Raw genomic sequence first — 24950 nt, 5'->3', positions numbered from 1 at the left:
GTTCCACCGGCGCTAAAGAGTTTGTCTTTGTCCGCTCTGTCAATTCCCTCTAAGAATTTTGTAGGTGACTGTCATTTCTCCCCTTACTCTTCTGTTTTCCAGGGTTGTGAGGTTCAGCTCCCTTAGCCTTTCCTCGTAACTCATTCCTCTCAGTTCCGGGACCAGTCTGGTGGCATACCTCTGAATCTTCTCTAACTTCGTCTTGTGTTTAACTAGGTATGGACTCCAGGCTGGAGCTGCATACTCCAGGATTGAGATTTCACAAGTGGTATACAGGGTCCTGAACGATTCCTTACACAAGTTTCTAAAGGCAGTTCTTATATTGGCCAGTCTAGCATATGCCACTGATGATATCCTTTTGATGTGTGCCTCTGGGGACAGGTTCGGTGTGATATCGACCTCCAGATCTTTCTCTCTTTTTGACTCTTGTAGGATTTCACCTCCCAGATGGTACCTTGTGTTCAGCCTTCTGCTCCCTTCGCCAAATTTCACTACTTTACACTTTCCTGAGTTGACCTTTAGCAGCCATTTTCTAGACCATTCCTACAGTTTGTCCAGGTCGTCCTGTAGTCTCTGTCTATCATCTGTTTTGATTCTTCTCATAATTTTTGCATCATCAGCAAACATTGAGAGGTAGGAGTCTATACCCTATGGAAGGTCGTTTACATATACTAGAAACAGGATGGGTCCGAGTACAGAGCCCTGTGGAACCCCGCTGGTGACATCTCGCCACTCTGATGCCTCCCCACTCACCGTTACTCGCTGTTTCCTATTGCTTAAATACTCCCTTATCCATTGGAGCACCTTACCTTTTACTCCTGTCTGCTGCTCCAACTTTTGTAACAGCCTTTTGTGAGGTACTGTGTCGAAAGCTTTCTGACAGTCCAAGAAAATGCAGTCTGCCCACCCTTCTCTTTCCTGCTTAATTTGTGTTGCTTGGTCATAGATTTCTATTAGGCCTGTGAGGCACGATTTAACATCTCTGAACCCATGCTGGTGGTGTGTTACAAAGTTGTTTCCCTCCAGATGCTCTACGAGCCTTTTCCTCACAATCTTCTCCATCACCTTGCATGGTATACAAGTTAGGGAAACTGGCCTGCAGTTCAGTGCCTCTTGCCTGTCACCCTTTTTGTTAATTGGGACTACATTAGCTGTCTTCCAGCTTTCCGGAAGTTCTCCCGTTTCCAGTGACCTGTTCTACACCATAGAGAGTGGCACACTTAGTACTTCTGCACCTTCTTAGGAATCTACGGTGAGATTCTGTCAGGCCCAAACGCCTGACACATTCAGCTCCAACAGATTCCTTTTGACCTCATCACTGGTGAGGTAAATTTCCTCCAAGGTTGTGTGGTTTGCCTCCTCATTTAGTGCAGGGACCTCTCCTTGTTCTATTGAGAAAACCTCCTGGAATCTCTTGTTGAGTTTTTCACACATCTCTTTGTCGTTCTCTGTGTATCTTTTCTCCCCTTTTCTCAGTTTCATCACTTGTTCCTTCACTGCTGTTTTCCTCCTGATGTGGCTGTGGAACAGTTTTGGTTGGGTCTTAGCTTTACTTGCGATGGCATTTTTGTACTGTCTCTGCTTCTCTCCTCACTCTGATGTACTCATTTCTGGCCCTCTGGTATCTCTCTCTGATCTCTGGTGTTCTGTTGTTCCCGTAGTTTCGCCATGTTCTTTTACTCAATTGCTTTGCTGCTGCACATTCCTGGTTGAACCACGGATTCTTCTGTTGCTTTTCGTGTTTCACTTTTTAGACTGGGATAAACCTGTCTGCAGCCTCCTGACACTTCTGAGTGAAATAATCCATCATTTTCTGTACAGTCTTTTCTCCGAGTTCTGTTTCCCATGGTATTCCCATTAGGAAGTTCCTCATCTCGTCATATTTTCCTCTTCAGTAATTTAGCCTTTTTTCCTTCCAATCCCATCCTTGGATAGGTTATCCTTACTTCTACCAGATACTCAAATATCAATATACGGTGGTCACTCATTCCTACGGGGCTTCATTTTCTACTTCCCTTATTTCTGAGTCATTTAAGGTGAATATCAGGTCGAGTCTAGCTGGTTCGTCATTTCCTTTCAGTCTTGTGTGTCCCTTGACATGTTGGCTCAAAAAGTTCCTTGTAAAAGTTTAGATCTCTATGTGACTTCACCTTCATGTGGGTCCCCATTCTCCCAGTCTATCTTTCCATGGTTGAAATCGCCCATGATTAAGAGTCTGGATCCATTCCTGCAGGCAACTGAAGCTGCTCTCTCTATTATGTTAATGGTAGCCATGTTGTTTCTGTCGAACTCTTGTCTGGGTCTTCTGTCATTTAATGGAGGGTTGTAAATGACTGCCACTATTATCTTAGGTCCACCCATTGTCATAGTTCCTGTTATGTAATCTCTGAATCCGTCGCAGCCCGGAATTTCCATCTCTTCAAAGCTCCAGTCCTTCCTTATCAGCAGAGCCACTCCTCCTCCTCCTTCTCCTTTCCCGTCTCTCTCTTTCCTTACTATATAAAAGTCCTTTGGAAACACAGCATTTGTTATGACTGCTGACAATTTTGTTTCTGTGAGTCCTATTACATCTTGTTTTTTTCCTCTGCCCTTTCTGCCTGTTCACTTGCTTTGTTGTAATCCCATCGATGTTTGAGTACATTATCTTGAAGCTCACTTTCCTATATCCATTTTCACCCACACGCCCCACTAGTGCAGGAAGCTGTTCCATGGGCATTGCTGCTTGGATAGGCTCATCCTCCTGTGGGGTAGTTACCAAGGGTTCTGAGGTGGGGGGGGGGGGGAAGGAGGGGCAGGGGGAGGATAGCTTAGACCTGGGGTGGGGGATGGAGGACTTAGTCCGAGTCTGGGCTGGATAGGGGCAGGAGGAAGACCAGGGGGGTAGGAGGGAAGGGGGTAGGAGGGAAGGGGGTAGGAGGGGTAGGGAGGGAGGGTCGAACGTTGGAACTCCATACCTAAAGGGTGGTGAGTTGGGATGTTGCAGTCCCCTCTGGGGTTCCCGAGGTGCTAGGTTGGGGTTCCACACTCCCCACTGGGATTGCTGGGTTGGGGGTTGAGGTTCCCTGGCTCCCTTCCCTCTGCCTGCGCCTTTTCCATGCATCTGCTGCCTGTATTATCTCTTTCCTGGTTATGTCCCTTTGAAGGAATACCTGTCTGTAATTCGTTACATATTTCAATTTGCTCTTTTTTGCTAGGATGTCCTTTTCGATGCACTCGTTTTTGAGCACTACTTTGATCAACCGGTCTTTGTCTTTGTTGTACTGGTCAATCCGGAAAACTTCTCTATGTCTGTTTCAGCCCCTTCCATACCTATCTCCTTTAGTGTCTCTGCCACTGCAGCTTTGTCCTTTGACTTCCATTCTTCCCTTGTTGAACCCTCTTGTTCCTTAACACCTATCACTACTACAGCTCTTTTCCTTTCCAGTAACTGGCACGTGCATCTAGCCGCCTCCTGTGAGGTTACTGCTTTCATTACAACTTCCTTGACTGTGGACATTGCTCCTGAGCTCTTCACCATTTCAGCAAAGGTGGCACCCATTGTAGGTGTCTCTGACATTGCTGCATCTCCTGGTGCCTGGGGGTTGGTCCCCTGTGCCACAGTCTGAGGAGATCCTGTTTTTAGGTTTGTTATCTCCTCTTGTGCTGCCTTTAGTTCATTCTGTAGTTTATTTATGAGTCCTCTCATGTCTTTCAGTTCCTCAGTGATTTCCCTCCATGCGCAAACAGTCATCTCCATGTATGACTCGTCCTGTTCCTCTCCTCCTGTGTGTGTGTGTGTGTGTGTGTGTACTCACCTAGTTGTGTTTGCGGGGGTTGAGCTCTGGCTCTTTGGTCCCGCCTCTCAACCGTCAATCAACAGGTGTACAGATTCCTGAGCCTATCGGGCTCTATCATATCTACACTTGAAACTGTGTATGGAGTCAGCCTCCACCACATCACTGCCTAATGCATTCCATTTGTCAACCACTCTGACACTAAAAAAGTTCTTTCTAATATCTCTGTGGCTCATTTGGGCACTCAGTTTCCACCTGTGTCCCCTTGTGCGTGTTCCCCTTGTGTTAAATAGACTGTCTTTATCTACCCTATCAATTCCCTTCAGAATCCTGAATGTGGTGATCATGTCGCCCCTAACTCTTCTGTCTTCCAGCGAAGTGAGGTTTAATTCCCGTAGTCTCTCCTCGTAGCTCATACCTCTCAGCTCGGGTACTAGTCTGGTGGCAAACCTTTGAACCTTTTCCAGTTTAGTCTTATCCTTGACTAGATATGGACTCCATGCTGGGGCTGCATACTCCAGGAATGGCCTGACATATGTGGTATACAAAGTTCTGAATGATTCTTTACACAAGTTTCTGAATGCCGTTCGTATGTTGGCCAGCCTGGCATATGCCGCTAATTTTATCCTCTTGATATGTGCTGCAGGAGACAGGTCTGGCATGATATCAACCCCCAAGTCTTTTTCCTTCTCTGACTCCTGAAGAATTCCCTCTCCCAGATGATACCTTGTATCTGGCCTCCTGCTCCCTACACCTATCTTCATTACATTACATTTGGTTGGGTTAAACTCTAACAACCATTTGTTCGACCATTCCTTCAGCTTGTCTAGGTCTTCTTGAAGCCTCAAATAGTCCTCTTCTGTTTTAATCCGTCTCATAATTTTAGCATCGTCCGCAAACATTGAGAGAAATGAATCGATATCCTCCGGGAGATCATTTACATATATCAGAAACAAGATAGGACCGAGTACAGAGCCCTGTGGGACTCCACTGTGTGTGTGTGTGTGTGTGTGTGTGTGTGTGTGTGTGTGTGTGTGTGTGTGTGTGTGTGTGTGTGGTGTGTGTGTGTGTGTGTGTGTTTGGTGTGTATGTTTACAAGTTGTGTTTTTGCGGGGGTTGAGCTTTGCTCTTTCGGCCCGCCTCTCAACTGTCAATCAACTGTTTACTAACTACTTTTTTTTTTTTCCACACCACACACACACACACACACACACACCAGGAAGCAGCCCGTGACAGCTGACTAACTCCCAGGTACCTATTTACTGCTAGGTAACAGGGGCACTTAGGGTGAAAGAAACTTTGCCCATTTGTTTCTGCCTCGTGCGGGAATCGAACCCGCGCCACAGAATTACGAGTCCTGCGCGCTATCCACCAGGCTACGAGGCCCCCTGTGTGTGTGTGTGCGTGTGTGTGTGCGTGTGTGTGTGTATGTGTGGGTGTGTGTGTGTGTGTGTGTGTGTGTGTGTGTGTGTGTGTGTGTGTGTGTGTGTGTGTGTGTGTGTGTGTGTGTGTGTGTGTGTGTGTGTGTGTGTGTGTATGATGTGTGTGTGCCTGGAGTGTGTGTGTGTGTAAAGTACATGATAGGTATAAGCATTAGACTAGAACTATGGTGTAGTGTGTGGAGGTAGGCGCTGGGTGTTGTGAGTAATATGATATTGGTTGGTCAGGCTTGTGGTCAACTGCTGGCTGTGCGGGAGGCACAGAGTCTGTGTTTCTCTCTCTCTCTCTCTCTCTCTCTCTCTCTCTCTCTCTCTCTCTCTCTCTCTCTCTCTCTCTCTCTCTCTCTCTCTCTCTCTCTCTCTCCCTCTCTCTCTCTCTCTCTCTCTCTCTCTCTCTCTCTCTCTCTCTCTCTCTCTCTCTCTCTCTCTCTCTCTCTCTCTCTCTCCCTCTCTCTCTCTCTCTCTCTCTCTCTCTCTCTCTCTCTCTCTCTCTCTCTCTCTCTCTCTCTTTCTTTCTCTCTCTCTCTCTCTCTCTCTCTCTCTCTCTCTCTGTCTCCTTCTCTCTCTCTCTCTCTGTCTCTCTCTCTCTCTCTCTCTCTCTCTCTCTCTCTCTCTCTCTCTCTCTCTCTCTCTCTCTCTCTCTCTTCTCTCTCCTCTTTTTTCTCTCTCTTCTCTCTCCTCTTTTTTCTCTCTCTTCTCTCTCCTCTTTTTTCTCTCTCTTCTCTCTCCTCTTTTTTCTCTCTCTTCTCTCTCCTCTTTTTCTCTCTCTCCTCTTCCTCTATCTCTCACTCTCTCTATCTTTCTAAATGCAATAAAGATTATTCTACCTAAAAATTTAAATACATATTAATTATCATTAACGTTATAAAAATCCCTACTCCTAAACGTTATATCATTACATATAAAACACGTTTTATAAAACGTTTTGACTTAACGTTTTATAGTCGTCTTTATAAATTCTGAAAATACGTATATTAAACGTAATTTAAAACGTACCCAAAACAATGAAATGTCGTTTTTGGCACTTTTAGAAAACGTGAGAATATTTGTTGGGATTGTGGTGAACATGTCTGAAAAATCAGGATATCTTTGAAATTGTAAAACGATATGTTGTAAATATTCAAAATGTCATATAATATGCAGCAAGGAAATAAGACATGTCAATACATAAATATTATTACAGGTTTAAAATTTAAACAATTTTATGGAAATATTTTTGAATTCAGATGGCATAATGTTGAGGTATATTTTGAGACTTCATACACAGCTATGGGATCCTCAGATGCCCTCAGTTTTCCTTTAGGCTTGTTGTTGTGAACACGTGAGATCTGCAGTTCCCGCCACCAATACACCACGCCAACACCATGCCTTACACCACGCCACTACACCACACCTTACACCACGCCACTAAACCAAGCCTTACACCACGCCACTACATTATGCCTTACATCACGCCACTACATTATGCCTTACACTACACCACTACACTCCGCCTTACACAACACCACTTCACCACGTTACTGCACAAGGTCACAACACCACTCCTTACACCATGCCACTTCACCACGCCACTACATAATGCCTTACTCCATGCTACTACACAACGCCTTACAACACCGCCACTACATCACAACTTACAACACGCCACACCTTACACCATGCCACTACTCTAGACCACTACACACTGCCACTACATCACGTTTAACACCATGCCACTACACCACAACTTTGACTATGCCACTTCACCACGCCTTTCCCCATGCAATTACACATCGCCACTATATCATGCCTCATACCACGCAACTGCACCATGCCTTACACCACGCCACTACACCACACCTTACACAGTGCCACTACAACACACCTTACACCACGCTACTACACTGTGGAGGGGGGGGTCACCACTTGGTGTGATAATGGTGAGATATAATACTAAGTACAATAGTTCACTTTGAGCTGTAGTCATCGAGGAAGGTGACTGATTTATTGTTGCCGCCGGAAGTGGCTAGTTTAGTGTGCATCTAATACTCACCCTGTAAGCGGTAGCGCAAAAGCATTACAAAGGGCACAAAAAGTCTTTATCAGACCTCATCTTAGATTATTACATAAATAATTTCATCTATCCTTCACACCTTTTTAGTTGCATGTCAGCTAGTTACAGAGAATGTTCTATTTCAAGAGCTATATATTTCCAGTAAGTCATTATATATTAATGGTAGATCTTATCGCTATTACATAATTGTTTGAGCAATGGAGATATTATAGTCATATGGGAGCTGCTGTTTATTATTAGTCTTCACAATACTTAGTTTCTTAATATCATATGTCGTTTATCTACTGGGAGCGAAATATGGATACAGTGCAAGGATTTGAAGTATTTTATCCATGGTAATAAGATAGGTTGCCATATCACACAGCATGAGCTTAGATTTATCTTTAAATGGCTCAATTTTACTACAATCCAAGATATAGTGTTCGAGTGTGTCCCTGTCTTTGTCCACACACTCTACTTCATCTAGATCCCCATACAAACCGAACTGCCAGAGATACTTGTAGCCACGTCTTATTCGTGCTGTGACAACATCTGTTAGTCTACTGACTTTGTTACTTGCCCCATACACACGTTTTACTTCACACATTTCTTTGTGATGAACAATGGACCTGCTGGTTCCAGTTTGCACTGTTCTACTTTCCTCAAATTCATCCAGGAGTTCTCGTCTAATGACACTTTTAAAGGATCTATTTGATAACTCAAATTTCCGTTCAATACTGTCTTTATTTACTGCAGCCTTAGCAAGGGCGTCAACTTTATCATGTTCCTGAAAACCAATGTGAGAAGGAATCCACAACATTTTTATATTTACCCTTTTGCTAAGTATGCTTATATATCTATGTCTGGCTTCTGAGACAAGCACGTTATTACTTGATTGCAAACTGTTTACATTAGTAGTGAGGAAAGGGAATCGGAAATAATTAAGCTGTCTACTTCCGTGTTGTCAATAATTTCGAGTGCTACCAGTATTGCTACCAATTCAGCTTGCATTGTGGATGCCCAGTTACTAATTCTTATATTCCTTTGAATTGTGCTGCCATCGAGCTGATAAGCAATAACAGCACTTCCTGCCCTCCCTGTAGTTGTATTGAGTGATCCGTCAGAGTATATGGTCTGTGTTATGTTGTTTTCAGTTTGTATATTGTGCATGTGTTCTATGGTGCTTAATTTAGCAGTAATCTGAGCATGAGGGTTGTTTGTGATTAGTTTCTTGGTGGGGGTATGCACGCGTCAGGATGTCAAAAGATACTATCTGCCAGGGTGGAAGGAAGTGCTGTACTTTTTCATCTGTATATACATCGTGCAGTCGCATCATTTTAATATGAGTGGCTGTTCTTTGAATCCAATTAGACTCGCTGGTTCCATTTCGTATGTGTTCAACCAGTTCAACTGACACAATGAAGTTTTTGTTATCATGCAGAAGTTTTAGTCCCATCATAAGATTGATCTCAAATATTCTATCTCGAATGCTAAGTATATTTAATTCTTTCTGCATATTGAGAACTTTGGTAGGTATACAGCCAAGTATAATTCTGAGTGCTTCATTTTACATTTTTTCCAATCTATCAATAATTTTGCCATTTTGCAGGACCAAAGCTGGTGCATGACAGTCTATCAGAGGCCTTATATATTGCTAAGTACATCATTTTTGCTATTCTAATATTAACACCGTATTTAGGGCTGTACCCCACTACCGTTCTGAGAACCTTGACTCTGCCTCTACATTGTTGATGAAACTTATTGACTGCAGTTGAGGTACAAGGGACAGAGACACCAAGGTATTTGAAAGAAGAGACATAGTCTATTGGTATGTTATCTTAAGTTTTCGTGGTCCACTTTTGCGGTTGCCAATTTGTCTGTTAAATACCTAAGTTTTAGCAGAGTTGATTACAAGACCAAGGCTCTCACAAGCTTATGTATACAATTTAAGAGTGTTTGCATTTCGCGGTTGGTTTTAGTATGTACAAGGATGTCATCTGCATAGCTGATAGTGATGTTTGCCGGACTAGTTGGGATTGATTTAAGTTAGGCATCAATTATAACATTAAACAAAGTAGGACTTAGTACTCCTCCTTGTAGGGTGCCTAGTTGCATTACTTTGGTTTCACTTTTGTAGCCTTGGAACAATGCAGAGGACTTACGGTTGGTAAGATAGCCCCGTATCCATTATAATAATTGTCCACCTATATCCATTCTCGCTAATTCATACATAATCATTTCCTTGTTAGCAATATCAAAGACATTTTTTAAATCAAGAGAAGTTGTGCCTTTTATATCCATGAACAGTGAGAAAGGTTGTGATACAGTTGTGTACACTTTTACAATGTGTTAAACCATTGATGTCAGGTGACATGTGCTCCTTAACTCTATACAGTAATCTATTACGCACCATTCTCTCAAAGGTTTTGCATATGCAACTGGTCAGTGAGATGGGACGAAAAGAATCAGGTTGGCAAGGCTTTGGTACAGGTACCGTAACACTGTTGGTCCATGATATTGGCAGCTGCCCAGTGACATAACTCGCATTAAACAATTCTAATAATGGATTACCGGGTACACGATGTAGGAGTCTTAAACTATCATTGGTAATACCGTCCTCACCAGGAGCAGTGCTACTGCCCTTGCAGACGGCTGCATCCAATTCATAATTTGCATATGGAACATCACATTCATCAAGTTGCTTGCTCAACATGAAATTTATGTGAGCATTTCTGTCTATGGGCCTCTCCTGCAATTTCTCCCAAGTGCTATATGGTAACATTCCAAAGCTGGAAACCTGAGCCCATTTGTAATTAACTGATTGGCTTTCTGTAGCGGGTTTGGGTGTGAAACGTGTCTATTATGTTTACGAATAATTTTGTTTATGCCTTTCCAGGCTTTACCCAGGGGAGTATGCAGGTTAAGTCCATTAACAACCCCCCCCCCATTCATTTTGTTTTAGTTCAGTCATTCTCTCCCTTGCCGCTGCAAGCACAGCTTGAAACAGATTTAACATTTGAGGAGTTCTATGGTGGGTGAAGCAATTCTAGGTTTCTCAGCGGAGGTAGGGTAGAGGGTGGCAAAGCCTCGTCAGTCAGCCATTTGGTACATATCCTAAGTACAAGTGGGTGTTGGGTGGGCTTCGTCCATGTTGAGCCAAATACGGTTCATCTCTGGCCCTCTTGGTCCTCTCCTGGCCTGCACGGGGCCATTGCGCAGGACAGCTGCTCACGGCCGCCGTCCACCAATCACACCACAGTCCTGCCTATATTATGAAATGTCTCCCTTGGCGGGCTCTTTCAATGTGGCTCCCTCCACACTCCCCCCGTCCCTATATAACAATGCGTATATTAGAGGGGTCATGTTCCACTATACCTAACATGTCTTTTTTTTTTTAAATCTCCACTACCTCCATATTGAGGGGTGGGGTTGCACACAAGATAACGTGGTCACTGTATTTACATGGTTGTATGGGTTCATCTAATTCTTGAGGTTGACTTGGATAGTACTACTATGTTAAGTCATATCCCGTTACAATTGTTACCCTGTATTATCTATGTACAATCTTCACTGAAATATTTATCTTTGCCCTATTCACATTGTTTCAACACTATGGATTCATTTTGGATTCACTCCTGGGGATTTAGTCTGCCCAAGGGAAAGTCCTCACACCTAAGGTTCCTTCTTTGGCAGAGCCACACGTTCCACACATCTCACCCTCCAGGGTCCCAAGGGAAAGGAAGTGAATCAATGCCTTCCAGGAACTGACAAACTGCTAGTTTTCTTTTACGTTCTTCTGCGCACTCATTCCCGAATTGTGTATTAAAGGGCCCCACTTCCTATAAGGATTTGGCTTCGCTTCCTGATCCTGACTTGTTTGTTCAGTAAAGGTCCGGTCCTGAAGTGCCATTTCTGCCCTGCATGCTAATATTGAGGGAGCTTCATATGGCGAGCTTTCAGGATGCATAGATGAAACCTGCTGACCCCTTGAAGGGTCATTCAAAGATGAGAAATGTATCTTATTGCACATCAGATTACTTACAACGTCTCGTGGCCGTACCCTTGGTAGGTAGGCTTTACGGCCTAATGGTGGCTGGGTCGGATTTAGGCCTGTTGAGCAGACCCGGGGGCGTTTAAAGACAATTCCTCATCTTCAAATGAAACGCGTGGCTTGTTGCCCGGTGGGTCCTAGTGCCGGTGAGTTCTTCCCCATCACTTCCGGATTCTGCACACTCCTGAGCAATTTGACCCACTTTCTTACACTTGTAACACTGAACTAATCGCCTAGGGGATGGGTTAAGGCGATTTTGCGGTGATAAAAGGGCGGCCGTGAGACGCCTCAAACCCTCACACACCTGGTCCAATTTTTCGTTAACCTGAGATACCTACAGCCAAGATGTCCAATTTTGCATCCATACCTGTAGAAGTTAGGGGACCTTATCTCGCACTTATCAGCAGGGAAGTGCCAATTCCACAGCCAGAAGGGCTGATAGCCGGTGAGGTGCCTGGGGATCTGGTAAGGGTGTGTGTAGGGCACTGAAAAGCGTCATTACTACTGGGCGGTTGCTCATACCTGGAATATCTACCCACTGCCTTTATTCGCACTGCTGGGCCCTGCGACACATGTTGATGTGAATCGTATTTAGAAGAGCCTGAGGACTTGTGAATCGTAACAGCGTTGTGTTGGTAAATTTGGGCCCGATCAATAGCCTCCTTGTGGATGAGTTCCTTGTATTGGAAATGTATTTCGTCAGGCTCTTATCCTGTAATCCCTGGCCAAATCGCATTACTACAATTTGTTCCACTTCCCACTGTGGAACGTGTTTGTAGACTCGATGAGCCAAGTGTTGGGCTCAATCTGCCCAATCAGCGATGTCCTCCCTGGGCTCCTGATGAGCCTGGGTAATTTTCATCATGGCAACGTCCAGAACTTCCCTATCTCCAAACTGCTTGACCAGCTTATGCATCATGCAATTATAATCGATATACGGCTCTCTGTCGAGTATGCGATTGTAAAAATAACTCGCTTTGCCCTTGAGACATCACCCTAACTGCGTCAAGGAAGTAGACCCGCTCCAGTCCTTTTCCGAGTCATAGGATGTGAAACGGCGGTAGAAAGTGACCCAATCCAACCTCTCATCATAATCCAACTACCGAGGTGGTGGGTGGAAAGTCTCCTTCTGTTGGCAATGCCCTGCCCGCCTGCTGAGGTAAGTGGAAGCCTCCGAATTTGAATTCTGAGAGCTGTTTGATGAGTGTCGAATTGGCCGTCTCTTAGATCGAGACGACTGATGGAGAGGGGGCCCCGCCCCTGCCGAGTAAATTGTGAGCCACCAGAAATGTGGTTAACCAGTGAGGGCAATTGGTGCCCGGTCCGTGTGCCGCTGGCCACACCCCCCCAAGAGCTTGAAACTTGAAACACTTGAGGCTTAAACACACAAAAATTGGAGCACTTACTGCATTTGCATAACTGGAGAATCCTAAGATATATCAATCAATTCGAGGAATGTTAAATTAAGTTAAAACTCGAGAGCTAGGGTACGTTTCCATGTACAGGAAGCACCGAAATCCGTGGCAGGAGAAAATTAATATATCTGGGTCGCCCTCATAAGAGATTTCTAAATAACCCTTATTTATGGAAAAGTCATATAAAACCATATTATCACTTAAGAGTATATGCATCCACTAACAGATGGAAAAGCAATGAACATAGTTTTCATAATCACTGAACTTTGAGTTTTCAAAAACACTTATTTCAGGTAAGCATACGGGGAACTTCCTGGTACAGTGCAAGGTCTTAATCCATCCATCTTAAATCAGGTAGAACAACACATTCACTGGCTTTACTGACATATATGTCTCCCTGGAGCAATACATCTGAAGAAAGGCTATGTATCCATCTACGTCTATGTGATAGTATGAGAGACTAAGTAACAGACCTGTAGCAAACACTCGAAACTTGAAGCCACTGGCATCATAGTAAACACCCAGAAGACACTGGGCCTGGATACGCTCAGGTACGATACCACTTAATCCTCCGCGAGCGGTTGAATAAACAATAACAAGGTCTGGATACGCTCAAAAATGATGGCGCGGAGACCATGTGGATTATAATCGCTTCCCCTTAGTTCAAAAACTTGCAGAAATCCGGGCTTGGAGAACAAGACAATAAAATAGCAGAATTCGGGAAAACTATTCTGTAGAAAGTACTGGGAACTGGAACTTATGGAGAATCTTAGAGGATTACACAAAATGTGGGGTAAAGCATAGACTCAAGAAGCAGGAACTGAAATATCTCAGCCATCACAATTGAAAAATATTGAACAGCAACCAACAAGCTGGAGAATATCCATGGTGCGACAAAACACAGTAAATCGATACACACTGAATTCACAATAGCGTCGATACAAACTGAATTCACAATAGCGTGATGCATCAAATGAACAAATCCACAAGGGACTTTACTCTATTACCATGTTGTTGCCTAGTCGACTAAGGAAACGTCTGGGATCATCCCGGATGTAAGTTCGAACTCTCATCACAGCCATTGTGGATTTGTTCACAGTAAATCGAGACAGTAAACGTTGAACAAAAACTAGAAAGTCTTGACCGAAGTCGGCAGAGTGTTGATGCAGATATCGTGGCGAGGTCCTCTAGATCACTGCATAGGAACGGTTACTCAATGCGCCAATGTGGAGGGGGTCGCCACATAGTGTGTTGATGGTGTTATTTAATACTAAGTACAATAGTTCACCTTGAACTGCAGTCGTCGGGGAAGGTGGGTGAAGCAATTCCTGGCTCCTCAGGGGAGGTAGGGCAGAGGGTGGTAAAGTCTCGTTAGTCAGCCAGCTAGTACATATCCTAAATACAAGTGGGTGCCGGGTGGGCTTCGTCCATACTGGATCAAGTGCGGTTCATCTCTTGCCCTCTTGGTCCTCTCCAGGCCTGCGCAGGACAACTGCACACGGCCACCGTCCACCAATCAGAGCACAGTCCAGCCTACACTATGAAAGAGCCCTTGGCAGGCTCTTTGAATGTTACTTCCTCCACAACACCATGCCACTACATCACGCCACTACACCACGCCATACACCATGCTTTACACAACGCCACTACGCTCTGCCTTACACCACGCCTTACACTACATCATGCTACTACACCACGCCTTAAACCACGCCACTACACAACACCTTACACCACGTAACTACATCACGTCACTACACCACTGTTACGGCCCTAATGGGACGCAACCTCGTCCTCAATGGTCACTTTCTCCGCCATTGTAACTTAAGTGGTGCACGAACACTTAACACACCGCTTCACTTGAGCACTTAACACACTGAGCACCGCACTCGCCAATACTACACTTAATCAAACTGAACACCGCACTACCAAACACTGCACTGAACAGGACATAAAACGTCCTAATAATTACAAACAGGGGAATTATTCACAAGGGATTGCACTACGTCACAACCCCTGTCAAACGTACTTGACAAGGGGTCAGATCTCGCTGGGGATGCCAATTATGTTACGGCCCTAATGGGACGCAACCAGGTTCTTTTCTGATGGTATTAGAGTTTGGGTATCCGGTTTTCCGGTTTTGGGTTATCCGGAACAAGTTAGTAGAGGCTTTCAAGGGGTGAGCTCTGTAATGCAAGTAAAATAAACAGGGGAGGTACATTAAATACACAAGTTTATCACTTTCTATATATATATAATTCTTTTCCCACCACCATATATAAATTAAAAGTCACAAACGGGAAATATTACTACACAATATATATCTTTGTCTCCCTCTGAAGATGCTGAACACTTGGCGACTCTCACTCTGTGCAGTCTTGCCTGGTTTCCTATTCCGTGGCACAACCCTCTGCAGGTACTAGGAAACCACGATGAATCTACCCTGGCCACAGGCCAGCCAAATAACAATTCCACTGGGTGCCCCGTCGTGAAGGCCAACAACCACAGTCCAGCCTGTAGCTGGCAGGTACCAATCAGCCTCACTGTTAGGCCACTTCACGACGAATACCAGGGTTGCGAGCCCTAGGCAGGAGCCTCGTGTAACTCGCTGGTTACTCTCCTCGGTCGGCACCGCAGTGGGTTGTCTCTTCCACCAGCCAGTCCCGGGTACGGCGAATCCCGTCACTGCCACTCCTCAGGCAGACAATTGAACACTCAGCAGTGATCATCCGGTGGCGGCTCACTGCTTCTACAAAGCAGACTGGTGAAAAGACCTTGGCTGCCTTGGGTAGACTGATTCATCGTACATCACAGCCATCCTAGGTTGACTCTGTGAAAACAGACACGTCATCAGTACTGGGACACTACATGGGAACCACTAGGAAACATCACTTAATGGCTTAAACACAAACGTCCACCTTTTCGCCCCATAGATGGCATTCACTGTCAAAGCGCCACCTCACCAGAGGTCAGCAGCAGCTACTTCATGAGCCGACTAGGACAGGAATCCAGCGCCTATTGCCGGCATATCCCGTCATCACTAGATGGTGTTGTCCATGTTGTGGGGGTTTTTGGGAGCGGACTCACAGATGGCGTTGTCGTCACTGCTCCGTGCTCTGAGGAGGAACTTAGGTTCGTAACACTTCCCCACCAAAAAGAATTTGGTTTGGGTTCTACAAAAGAGAAAACGAACAAAATTAGTACGATGGTACAAATCCAAACAGACGCACATAAACAATGGACTGATGTGTCGAGGATGTCTTGTCCGCAAAACTGCTTTAACAGGAGAATCAGGCACAAGGGAAACTCGAGGATCATAGGCAATGACCTGCCTGATGTGACTTCCAACAACCTTACTGAGTTGCCCGTTAGAGGCGCAATTATCTCACGTGTCTTAAGTATGAATCTGCATAGGCTCGATCTGGGATGAATCGACCCCTCCCTGTGTCGCGGCACCGCTGGTGGCTGGTCGCGGAAGGCATTTCTTGTACCGGTCCGGTAGTCCTTCAGGGACATGGGAACCTGGAATACAGGGGACTGATAATTTGGAGTAACAGCGACAGTTTTTAAACAAGTACCTACGGCATAATCGCTTACTAGGCTCACACCTAGTCCCAACTGGGCTACTTGTACATTGAAGATGGTGTTTGTTCTGCCACCGTCAGGTCGACCAACGTTCCGTATAACGCTGAATCTAGGCTCAGCAATCACGCGGGGGTGTCAACCTGTCGGGAATAGTCACTCATAAAAACATTTCTCCTACTCTCTGTATCAACCATCACCTTCCAGGTACCTTCTTCGACTGCAATACTCACAGTGCAAGTCTCTAATCCCTGGTGTCCCTTCACGATGTTCATAGGAGCCATCATCTGTCTGTTTGTCCTCTGGTCTTTACTTAGAACACACACAAGAATAAAACAAAATACCGCTAAGAAACATTTGGCTAACTTAGGGATAAGTTTCATGAGCCTGTAATGTCCATAGCCGGCTATATCCATTAGCCTGGTTTGGACCAAAGAGAGCACTAGAACCTTTGCACATACCTCACATACCTCTGACGTCTGGGAAATCTCTGGCCAGTCCAGTGAACGTTGTACCTTGCCATACCGCAAGTACTGATTTGCTTTCACTCCAGACTCTTGGGTATCCGTGGGTGCCTATACACGAGGCCTCTCCTCCTGCTCAGTCGCTCCTGTCACCATAACCCCATGTTTCTTGTCGGGAGAAGAATCAGGAGAATCTGTCGGAATGCTGTCTATCTGTTGGTGAGAGGGAGAATTAAACATGTTATATAATCTCACGTCTTCCTGTACCTGGGTATTACTGTCTCTTGTTGTAACCTCAGACCTTATTGCTGCTCCGGCTAGCTCGTCCATAATCTTGAGATTATCGTAGTCCCAACCTGTCACCAAGTCGTTGGCTAGAACTACGTCTATCCTAGCTATAGGCAGGGTATCAACTACTGCCAACGCACATGTGCCACCGAAGTAGGGCGAGTCTAGGTGTACTGGCACTAAGGGGGCAACGTACCGCGTCAAAGGAAACCTAACTAGGACAACTTTTTGTCTCCCATCAACACTCATTCCCTCGGGTAACGAGTCTCTCACCATCAGGGACTGGGCTGCTCCACTATCTCTGAGCACTACCACTGATCTACCAGTATGATCAATCGTTACATACCCGCTTGAAGTGTGAGGGGCAAACAATCCTGGTCCTTCTCGACTAGTCATTAGAGACTGGGTTTCAGCTGGCGGCGTCACACAACCCATCAGCATTACTTCCCTATGTGGGCCGTTACTTCTTCTGCCTCGGCACATAGCAGCAATGTGCCCTCTCTGCCCACAAATCCAACACACCACGTTCCTCCTTGGACTACGATGTTTTGGACTGCTAGGACTAGTCCTTCGGGGACTACCTGGGGGCGTCTTCATAGCACTTTGTGGGACAGGTCTCTCTTCTTCTGGACGAGATTTGCCAAACAGGCGTGGGTGACCCTTCGGGACATACCTAGTAGAGGATCGATGAGTGAGGATGTACTCCTCAGCCATGGTGGCTGCCGCACTTAAGGTCTCTACCTGCTGCTCTTCTAGGTACGTCTTCAGATCCCCTGACAGGCAGTCTTTGAAGTCCTCTAACAGTATGAGCTGCTCGAGTTCTTCTTTCGTCTTCACCTTTCGAGAAGCACACTACTCCTGAAAAAGCCGTTCCTTGATGTTCGCAAACTCTGTGAACGTGTGCTCCGAGGTCTTCTTCAGGTTCCTGAACTTCTGCCTATAAGCCTCAGGCACCAACTGGTAAGCCATGAGCACTACCTTCTTCACCTTGTCGTAATCACTGGAGTCATCAAGGGACAACGTGGAGTAGGCAATTTGGGCTTTCCCAGTCAAGACGGACTGTGTCATGATGGCCCAATTCTCCTTTGGCCAATCCAAAGAGGCTGCAACTTTCTCGAAGGCAACGAAGAACTTCGAAACTTCCTTTTCGTTGAATTTTGGGACCATTTTTATATTTCTTACCGGATCGAAACTACTTGTTTCCGTTGTTTTCCTCTAACCACCTAATCGTAGCACTTCTAACTCGTGTAGTCGTTCCTTCTCTTTCACGTTCTTCTCGTTCTTCTCTTTCCTTCTCTTCTTTTTCTCTTCGTTCTTCTCTTTGTCGCTCTTCTTTCCTTTCTTGTAATTCCAAACGTTTCATTTCCATTTCCTTCTCTTTTTCTTGTTTTTCTTGCTCTAAGGCTAAACGTTTCATTTCTATTTCCTTTTCTTTCACTTCCATTTCCTTCTCTTTCATTTCCCTTTCTATTTCTAATATCTTCCACTCTATCTCACGATTTATTTCTAAGACACGCATTTTGACAGTTAGAAAATTTATATTCAGTTCACCTGCATCACTTTCAATGTGCACCTTTATCTTCCTTTTCAGTGGCAGCTACCACCTCACTTTCCTTTGTACTCTGTGCCTCGCTTTCCTGCTTCTCCCCGGCCTTCAAATGTTTGTGAATCTTTGATAAGATCTCAACAGGAATCGCTTTCACGTATTTTGATCTCCAGATAGGCACTCACTAGCACAAGTTCTTGCTTTCCCAGATATTTAAATCTGGCAAGACAGTCCTCCTTGTTCAGAAAGTCCTGACAATCGTCTAGATCCTCAATGGTCACTTTCTCCGCCATTGTCACTTAAGTGGTGCACGAACACTTAACACACCGCTTCACTTGAGCACTTAACACACCGAGCACCGCACTCGCCAATACTGCACTTAATCACACCGAGCACCGCACTCCCTAACACTGCACTGAACAGGACATAAAACGTCCTAATAATTACAAACAGGGGAATTATTCACAGGGGATTGCACTATGTCACAACCCCTGTCAAATGTACTTGACATGGGGTCGGATCCCGCTGGGGATACCAATTATGTTACAGCCCTAATGGGACGCAACCGGGTTCATCTCTGATGGTATTAGAATTTGGGTATCCGGCCCCAAGTTAGTAGAGGCTTTCAAGGGGTGAGCTCCATAATGCAAGTAAAATAAACAGGGGAGGTACATTAAATACACAAGTTTATCACTTTCTATATATATATAATTCTTTTCCCACCACCATATATAAATTAAAAGTCACAAACGGGAAATATTACTACACAATATATATCTTTGTCTCCCTCTGAAGACGCTGAACACTTGGCGACTCTCTGTGCAGTCTTGCCTGGTTTCCTATTCCGTGGCACAACCCTCTGCAGGTACTAGGAAACCACGATGAATCTACCCTGGCCACAGGCCAGCCAAATCACAATTCCACTGGGTGCCCCATTGTGAAGGCCCACAACCACAGTCCAGCCTGTAGCTGGCAGGTACCAATCAGCCTCGCTGTTAGGCCACTTCACGACGAATACCAGGGTTGCGAGCCCTAGGCAGGAGCCTCGTGTAACTCGCTGGTTGCTCTCCTTAGTCGCCACCGCAGTGGGTTGTCTCTTCCACCAGCCAGCCCAGGGTACGGCGAATCCCGTCACTGCCACTCCTCAGGCAGACAATTGAACACTCAGCAGTGCTCATCCAGTGGCGGCTCACTGCTTCTACAAAGCAGACTGGTGAAAAGACCTTGGCTGCCTTGGGTAGACTGATTCATCGTACATCACAGCCGTCCTAGGTTGACTCTGTGAAAACAGACACGTCATCAGTACTGGGACACTACATGGGAACCACTAGGAAACATCACTTAATGGCTTAAACACAAACGTCCACCTTTTCGCCCCATAGATGGCATTCACTGTCAAAGCGCCACCTTACCAGAGGTCAGCAGCAGCTACTTCATGAGCCGACTAGGATAGGAATCCAGCGCCTACTGCCGGCATATCCCGTCATCATTAGATGACGTTGTCCATGTTGTGGGGGTTTTTGAGAGCGGACTCACAGGTGGCGTTGTCGTCACTGCTCTGTGCTCTGAGGAGGAACTTAGGTTCGTAACAACCACTCCTTACATCAAGCCACTACACCACGCCAATACACCATGCTAATACCCCTTACCATTACATCACGCCACTTAACACCACACCACTATACTATGCCTTACACCACGTCACTATACAACACATTACACAACGCCTCTATACAACGCCTTATATCACGCCACTACACCGCGCCTTACACCACGGCACTACAACTTGGCTTACACCATGAAACTACACCACACTTTACATCACGCCACTACACCAAGTCTTACGCCATTCCTTACACAATGCCTTAGACCACGCCACTGCACTCGGCCTTACACCATGCCACTACACCACGCCACTACACCACGTCACTACACCACTCCTAACACGACGCCACCACACGATGAAACTACCCCACGCCTTACACCATGCAACTACACCCCACGTTACATCATGCCACTACACTATGCCTTACACCACACCACTACAGTACACAATGCAACTACACCTCACCACTACATGCCTTACATTATGCCATTACACCACTCCTTACACAACGCCACTTCACAACGCCTTACACCATGCCACTACAACGCACCTTACACAATGCCACTACACACGTAATTACACCAAGCCACTACACCATGTAAATACATTACACCACGTAATTACACCATGCCACTACATAACACAACAGCACTACACCATCCTATTACACCATGCCACTACATAACACAACAGCACTACACCATCCTATTACTCCATGCAACTACACTATTACACTTGCCACCACACCATCCTACTTCACCATGCCACTACACCATTACACTTGCCACTACACAACACTTCTACACAATGCCACTACACCACACCACACCACAACACCACGCTGCTACACAATGCCACTACACCACGCTACTACACCACGGCACTAATCCACATCACTAAACCACGCTACTAAACTATGCCACTACACAATACCACTACACCACGCTACTACACCACGTCACTACAAAATGCTTCTACACCACACCACTACACCTCGCTACTACTCCACAGAACTACTCCACGTCACTACACTCGGCCTTACACCATGCCACTACACCACACCACTACACTATGCCACTACACCAAGCCTTACACCGCACCATACACTCTGCCTTATTCCAGGCCACTACACCATGCCATACACCACGTCACTACACCACTCCTAACATGACGCCACCACATGATGCAACTACCTCACGCCTTACACCATGACACTACACCACGCCTTACACCATGACACTACACTACAGCTTACACCACACCACTACACCACACATTACACAACGCTACTACACTTCACCACTACATGCCTTACACTATGCCATTACACCACTCCTTACACAACGCCACTAAACAATGCCTTACATCATGTCACTACGACACGCCTTACACAACACCATGCCACAACATCTCGCCACTACACCACGCCTTACACAATGCCACTACACTACTTAATTACACCATGCCACTACACCATGTAAATACACCAAGCCATTACACCACGTAACTACACCATGCCACTACATAACACAACACCTCTATACCATCCTATTACACCATGCCACTACACAATTACACTTGCCACTACACCACGCTAATATACCACACCACTACACCACGCCACTACATGCCACGGCTCCACACAACGATACCACATTATTACACAACGCCACTACAATATGCTTCTACACCATGCCACTATACCACCCAACTACACCTCATATCTAAACCATGCCATTACACCACGCCACTACATAACACCCTACACCATGCTACTACGCCATGATACTACACCACGCAATTACACCACGCCCTACAACATGCTATTACACCAAGCTACTTCACCACGCCACTACTCCACGCTACTTCACAATGATACTATACCACGCCATTACACTACTCAACAACACCATGCCACTACACCACGCTACTTCACCATGCAACTACAACACACCACTACACCACACAACTATACCATGCAACTACATCATGCCACTATACCATATCACTATATCATGCCACCACACCACGGCACCACACCACTACACCATGCCACTACACTTTGCCACAACTCTGCACGACTACACCATGCCACTACATTATGCTACTACACCATGCCACTATACCACACCTTTACACCACATCTCAACATCATGCTACTAAATCATGCCACTACGTCATGCAACTACACCAGGCCACTACACCACACCACTACACCATGCCACTACACCAAGCCTTACACCGCACCATACACTCTGCCTTATTCCAGGCCACTACACCATGCCATACACCACGTCACTACACCACTCCTAACATGACGCCACCAATGATGCAACTACCTCACGCCTTACACCATGACACTACACTACAGCTTACACCACACCACTACACCACACATTACACAACGCTACTACACTTCACCACTACATGCCTTACACTATGCCATTATACCACTCCTTACACAACGCCACTACACAATGCCTTACATCATGCCACTACACTATGCCTTACATCACACCACTACAGCACACAATGCAACTACACCTCACCACTACATGCCTTACATTATGCCATTACACCACTCCTTACACAACGCCACTTCACAACGCCTTACACCATGCCACTACAACGCACCTTACACAATGCCACTACACACGTAATTACACCAAGCCACTACACCATGTAAATACATTACACCACGTAATTACACCATGCCACTACATAACACAACAGCAGTACACCATCCTATTACACCATGCCACTACATAACACAACAGCACTACACCATCTTATTACTCCATGCAACTACACTATTACACTTGCCACCACACCATCCTACTTCACCATGCCACTACACCATTACACTTGCCACTACACAACACTTCTACACAATGCCACTACACCACACCACACCACAACACCACGCTGCTACACAATGCCACTACACCACGCTACTACACCACGGCACTAATCCACATCACTAAACCACGCTACTAAACTATGCCACTACACAATACCACTACACCACGCTACTACACCACGTCACTACAAAATGCTTCTACACCACACCACTACACCTCGCTACTACTACACAGAACTACTCCACGTCACTACACTCGGCCTTACACCATGCCACTACACCACACCACTACACTATGCCACTACACCAAGCCTTACACCGCACCATACACTCTGCCTTATTCCAGGCCACTACACCATGCCATACACCACGTCACTACACCACTCCTAACATGACGCCACCACATGATGCAACTACCTCACGCCTTACACCATGACACTACACCACGCCTTACACCATGACACTACACTACAGCTTACACCACACCACTACACCACACATTACACAACGCTACTACACTTCACCACTACATGCCTTACACTATGCCATTACACCACTCCTTACACAACGCCACTAAACAATGCCTTACATCATGTCACTACGACACGCCTTACACAACACCATGCCACAACATCTCGCCACTACACCACGCCTTACACAATGCCACTACACTACTTAATTACACCATGCCACTACACCATGTAAATACACCAAGCCATTACACCACGTAACTACACCATGCCACTACATAACACAACACCTCTATACCATCCTATTACACCATGCCACTACACAATTACACTTGCCACTACACCACGCTAATACACCACACCACTACACCACGCCACTACATGCCACGGCTCCACACAACGATACCACATTATTACACAACGCCACTACAATATGCTTCTACACCATGCCACTATACCACCCAACTACACCTCATATCTAAACCATGCCATTACACCACGCCACTACATAACACCCTACACCATGCTACTACGCCATGACACTACACCACGCAATTACACCACGCCCTACAACATGCTATTACACCAAGCTACTTCACCACGCCACTACTCCACGCTACTTCACAATGATACTATACCACGCCATTACACTACTCAACAACACCATGCCACTACACCACGCTACTTCACCATGCAACTACATCACACCACTACACCACACAACTATACCATGCAACTACATCATGCCACTATACCATATCACTATATCATGCCACCACACCACGGCACTACATCACACCACTGCACCACACCACTACACCATGCCACTACACTTTGCCACAACTCTGCACGACTACACCATGCCACTACATTATGCTACTACACCATGCCACTATACCACACCTTTACACCACATCTCAACATCATGCTACTAAATCATGCCACTACGTCATGCAACTACACCAGGCCACTACACCACACCACTACACCATGCCACTACACCAAGCCTTACACCGCACCATACACTCTGCCTTATTCCAGGCCACTACACCATGCCATACACCACGTCACTACACCACTCCTAACATGACGCCACCAATGATGCAACTACCTCACGCCTTACACCATGACACTACACTACAGCTTACACCACACCACTACACCACACATTACACAACGCTACTACACTTCACCACTACATGCCTTACACTATGCCATTATACCACTCCTTACACAACGCCACTACACAATGCCTTACATCATGCCACTACAACACGCCTTACACAACACCACTACACCATGCCACTACACCTCGCCACTACACCACTCCTTACACAATGCCACTACACCACGTAATTGCACCATGCCACTACATCATGTAAATACACCAAACCATTACACCACGTAACTACACCATGCCACTATAT

The 24950-nt window shown here is 45.7% G+C and overlaps 1 long non-coding RNA gene across 2 annotated transcripts in view; it reads right to left on the bottom strand.

Annotated features, from left to right (window-relative positions):
- The window catches only part of LOC138367387 (uncharacterized), a 133607-nt gene that overhangs the window by 96265 nt on the left and 12392 nt on the right, over positions 1 to 24950 (bottom strand). The window contains exon 3 of one of the 2 annotated variants that reach the window (XR_011229360.1): positions 13823 to 19866. The exons of the other annotated variant lie outside the window; for it this stretch is intronic. This is a non-coding gene — a long non-coding RNA (uncharacterized lncRNA). Of the gene's footprint in view, positions 1 to 13822; positions 19867 to 24950 lie in introns of those variants that run through there. 2 annotated transcript variants of the gene reach the window in all.

The sequence above is a fragment of the Procambarus clarkii genome, chromosome 3 (genome assembly GCF_040958095.1).
Source record: "Procambarus clarkii isolate CNS0578487 chromosome 3, FALCON_Pclarkii_2.0, whole genome shotgun sequence".
NCBI lineage: Eukaryota > Metazoa > Arthropoda > Malacostraca > Decapoda > Cambaridae > Procambarus > Procambarus clarkii.
The sequence above is the reverse complement of the archived record's forward strand: the minus strand, read 5'-3'. Positions and strand labels throughout refer to the sequence as shown.